Below are 5,346 nucleotides of genomic sequence, written 5' to 3'. Positions count from 1 at the left end.
GGAAAAAGTGGCAGATCTGAAAAATCCCTGGTACAGATCTCTTCGTTGGAAGGAAGATTGGGTCTGTGATAAGATGACAGATAGAGTGAATCGAATGCTGATTAACCGTCAATGGATAGAGGTAAGTCAGCGATATTTATACTGTGGGATTGATTACTAGATTGTGGTCCACCTGTGTTGATTAGGCTAAGTATCTGATGCGCTCCTCCCGAACCTTGTTAACAAGAACATCATTTAAAATGTTTAAAAATGTGGAAACCACTTATTGCATCACACCATCTCCTGACTGAATTATTATTTGTAAAATAGGGGCTTTATGGAGTGTTGGTATACATGGTTATGAGTATAACAGTTTATATTTAACTAATTTATAGAACTGAACAAGTGTCTTAGCCCTCAAGGGACTATTTGGCCAACCAGCTTATTCCTGCTTGAAAAACAAAATGTTATTGATAGTGTAAAAAATATCGACTTTGAAGCACATGCTGATTGATGGACTAGCATTACTCAACATTACTATTACCTTCCAGCAAGACTACATTCAATGAAGGTAAAATAGTAAAAAACATTGTAATACTTAATTTTAATGGAACCGTAATCGGAACCGGAAAATTTGTATACTGTAATAGATGTTGTATTTTGACATTGCCAACCTTTAAATTAAGTTGACAGTAAGTAATAAACAGTGTTGACCATTGAGTAGTTGAGTATTGTGCATTTTACCTTACCACTATATTTTTAATAAATAGTTGTTTAATGATTTTAATGGATCTGGAACCGGAATTTCTAACGATTCCCAACCCTAATGCTAAGGGGAGCGATGCTTCAAAATGTGTTAATAGACACACTGGTAGAGTAGAGCCCACGGTACTGGGGTCTAACCAACTCAGAGAAAGGGAACAAAGCTAATACGCGTACCGTACCCTTACCGTACAGGATTTCAGAAAGTGCGCAGAGTCTTGCATGCACACTTACCACTTGTGTGGATTTTAGAAAGTGCACAAAGTGCTCAGCATGCACACTTACAACTTATGTGGATTTTAGAAAGTGCAGAGAGCTTAGCTTGTGTACTTAAAGCTTCCCAAGCATCTGTTCACAGATAACCAGAGGTACTGAACAGAATGTGAGAGGCAAGCGAGGCGAGGCGAGCACTGCCTGAGACAGCATTACACAAGAAGGTTCTTGCTAATGCCACCTCTGCTCAATGCTTCAGCAGCCTCTCAGGACGACCTAGCCGGACATTCATGAAATTTAGATCCTTTCCATGTTGGTTTAGACTAGTCTCACAAGTTAGTCATCTATAAGTCATCTATCATCTATATTACCATCTTTAAGACTGGTAATATATTTTTGATTCGCTAAGATAAAGATGTAAAAAATAAGACTGATTAGGCCATCCTTAAAAATATTTTGGTTTGCAGTAACAGTAATTTAAAAAAAAAAAGGTCGGTAGGTCGGTCTATATTTTTTTTTCAAGTTTCAATGTAAAAAAAAAAGTAAATTTTTGTGATGGTGATTACGTCGGTATGAATTTAAACAAATTAGCATATCGTGACGTCACTGACTGGGTCTTCAACCCGTGCCTTCGGGCGCATCATTGCAAACCTCATTTTGATGCAGGCTATATAGACCACAAACAAATTTAAATCTTTGTCAAAAACATGTTTATTGCATGAATTTCAGGTGAGAAAAAAAATGAGGAACTGTTTTACATGCATCCACCGCTAGGTATCAATGCAACCTACAAATGAGAGAACGTTTACTTTGCTTTCTTGGGTTGTCACTTTTGTGAAAAAAATCCTGTTTGATTTGAGTGACGAGTGTTCATTGAATCGATTGTAAAATCGATTTTGCATGTCTAAAGTTTTATACGGCAAATAACACCAAATATAGGTAAATCCACGGACAACAGGCAGGAGGAATGTAAAGATTCAATATCTTGGTAAAGACCAATATTTCTGATGATTTATTGGCGTGAAGTTACGTGCAAAATGACAAACAGGAGTGCAACATTTTCGAAAAACAATAAGCAGAGTGCACTGCCATAATGCAAAACATTTACTGCAGACTTCAACATGGCTGTGTTTACAATTAAATTTCAACAACAACAAAAAAATCGTATAGGCGATTTTCTTAGGCTATCAAAAAAAATATTTTTTTGAATATTCATCGAATTTAAAATAAAAATCCACATTCGAATGCGCATATGAATTTTAGGTGTGCATTAAGGAAGCTGCCTTATGAGCCCCAGTACGTGTTCCATTCCATCTCGACGTGCGCACAGCTGTGTCTACACAACTTTCAAAGGCGGACGAGCTCGACACGCAGGATCTGATTTCTCATCTTTCACCTCGTGTACGCGCACAAGATGCGATGACAATATATGTGTCATTGCATTATAAGGTTATGTTAGCCTATCCAGTTGAAGCCACTTTTAAAAAATAAATAAATGTGGAGATCTTGTTTACATCAAAACTGAAACCAAGCCGTTCACACAGAACGCATATTTCGCGCATCTCATGTTTTTAAATGAAAAAATGTATCCTGTGTGACTGGTTTTCCGCCCTTTTTATTTATTTAACAATGCATGCATACATGATGCTGTTTTGTTTATAGTTCTTTAAGCAACTTAATTAATAATAATTGGTTCATAAACATTTTAAATATTATGTTTTTTTCACAGTCATGTATTCTAATGCTTTGAATAAACATGCAGTAATATTTTGCTCGATGCGCTATCTTGAGCCTCAGAAGAGAAGCAAAAAGCTTTTCTTCACCCTAACTGAAATTATGCATTTAAAATTTGAATACAATTCGAATTTTGATCATATTTAAGTAAAAAATTCGAATTTAGTTTTTTTCAGCTATTTTGACAGCCCTAGGCGATTCAAGCCCAAAACTGTATGAGACTGAATACCGGCTGAATTCACATTTCTACCAGAAAGACTCGGGAGATAAAACGTACGAAGCATACATTTATTGACAACTCAGCAAGCATAATTATAAATTTCTTTGGCGGAAGGCCCCGTCCATGGTTCGTAATCCGAGGGTAGCGAACCTGCATTTCCTGCCTGAAGACGAAGGCAGGGGCGCAGCCGACCCCCCCTGGAAGGTAAGGACAGGACCATCCTGGTGGTGGTGGGGAGGGTGGAGGTTGTTATCACGTCGGCATCTGTGAACTCAAACATGTGTAAGTACGATCTTTTATACCAAAGTATAAAGACGTGATTGGATAATGAGGGAGGTATTTAGTGACGAGTAATTGAGTCTTCCTGGCAGAACTTAGGCTAAAGCTTTCATTTCTACCAGAAAGACTCGGGAGATAAAACGTACGAAGCATACATTTATTGACAACTCAGCAAGCATAATTATAAATTTCTTTGGCGGAAGGCCCCGTCCATGGTTCGTAATCCGAGGGTAGCGGACCTGCATTTCCTGCCTGAAGACGAAGGCAGGGGCGCAGCCGACCCCCAAAAATAGGTGGATTATGAACCACCAGACAGGGCGGCCTTCCCCCCAAAATAAATAGATGAAAGTATACAAACCAGTTGTGAATCCTAAGGTTCCTGGAAGATATAAAGAGAGAGTTAGCATGATCAGTATGATAACGTTAGATTAACCTCATATGCCTATGTTTAAATGAAATTTTTTTTTTTTAATTATTATTATTATTATTTTTTTTTTATATAAGTTTTATTTCAGACATGTACAGGCCTTGATAGACCATACAGAAATAGCCACAATAGGCAGACACAAACAGGCCTCGATAGGCAGACACAGACAGGCCTCGATAGACCGTACAGAAATAGCCACGATAGGCCAGACGCAGACAGCCACGATAGGCAGACACGGACAGGCCTTGATAGACAGACCGTACAGAAATAGCCACGATAGGCCAGACAGAGACAGCCACGATAGGCAGACATGGACAGGCCTCGATAGGCCGTACAGAAATAGCCACGATAGGCCAGACGCAGACAGCCACGATAGGCAGACACGGACAGGCCTCGATAGACCATACAGAAATAGCCACGATAGGCCAGACGCAGACAGCCATGATAGGCAGATGCAGACAGGCCTCGATAGACCGTACAGATATAGCCACGATAGGCCAGACGCAGACAGCCACGATAGGCAGACACAGACAGGCCTCGATAGACCGTACAGATATAGCCATGATAGGCCAGATGCAGACAGCCACGATAGGCAGACACAGACAGGCCTCGATAGACCGTACAGATATAGCCATGATAGGCCAGATGCAGACAGCCACGATAGGCAGACACAGACAGGCCTCGATAGACCGTACAGATATAGCCACGATAGGCCAGACGCAGACAGCCACGATAGGCAGACACGGACAGGCCTCGATAAACCGTACAGAAATAGCCACGGTAGGCCAGATGCAGACAGCCACGATAGGCAGACACGGACAGGCCTCGATAGACCGTACAGAAATAGCCATGATAGGCCAGACGCAGACAGCCACGACAGGCAGACACGGACAGGCCTCGATAGACCGTACAGAAAAAAAGCCATGATAGCCAGACACAGACAGCCACGATAGGCAGACACAGACAGGCCTCGATAGACCATACAGAAATAGCCACAATAGGCCAGACGCAGACAGCCATGTTAGGCAGACACGGACAGGCCTTGGTAGACCGTACAGAAATAGGCATGATAGCCGGACACGGACAGGCCTCGATAGACCACACAGGAGTAGCCACAATAGGCCAGACGCAGACAGCCACGATAGGCAGACACAGACAGGCCTCGATAGGCCGTACAGAAATAGCCACGATAGGCAGACACAGACAGGCCTCGATAGACCATACAGAAATAGCCACGATAGGCCAGACGCAGACAGCCACGATAGGCAGACACGGACAGGCCTCAATAGACCGTACAGAAATAGCCACGATAGGCCAGACGCAGACAGCCATGATAGGCAGACACGGACAGGCCTCAATAGACCGTACAGAAATAGCCACAATAGGCCAGACGCAGACAGCCACGATAGGCACACACGCACAGGCCTCGATATGCAGTACAGAAATAGCCACGATAGGCCAGACGCAGACAGCCACGATAGGCAGACACGGACAGGCCTCGATAGACCGTACAGAAAAATAGCCATGATAGCCAGACACGGACAGGCCTCGATAGACCATACAGAAATAGCCACGATAGGCCAGACGCAGACAGCCATGATAGGCAGACACGGACAGGCCTCAATAGACCGTACAGAAATAGCCATGATAGCCAGACATAGACATGCCTCGATAGACCATACAGAAATAGCCACGATAGGCCAGACGCAGACAGCCACGATAGGCAGACGCA

The 5,346-nt window shown here is 42.5% G+C and overlaps 1 long non-coding RNA gene across 1 annotated transcript; it reads right to left on the bottom strand.

The window, feature by feature from the left end:
* Nucleotides 1-2,962: 2,962 nt before the first annotated feature.
* LOC132148907 (uncharacterized) lies at nucleotides 2,963-3,622 on the bottom strand. Its single transcript, XR_009434979.1, has 2 exons — nucleotides 3,546-3,622; nucleotides 2,963-3,172 (listed from the first exon to the last, which is right to left on the bottom strand). It is a non-coding gene; the product is annotated as an uncharacterized LOC132148907 (long non-coding RNA).
* Nucleotides 3,623-5,346: the final 1,724 nt, after the last annotated feature.

Source organism: Carassius carassius, chromosome 9 (genome assembly GCF_963082965.1).
Source record: "Carassius carassius chromosome 9, fCarCar2.1, whole genome shotgun sequence".
In the NCBI taxonomy this organism is placed as follows: Eukaryota; Metazoa; Chordata; class Actinopteri; order Cypriniformes; family Cyprinidae; genus Carassius; species Carassius carassius.
The sequence above is the reverse complement of the archived record's forward strand: the minus strand, read 5'-3'. Positions and strand labels throughout refer to the sequence as shown.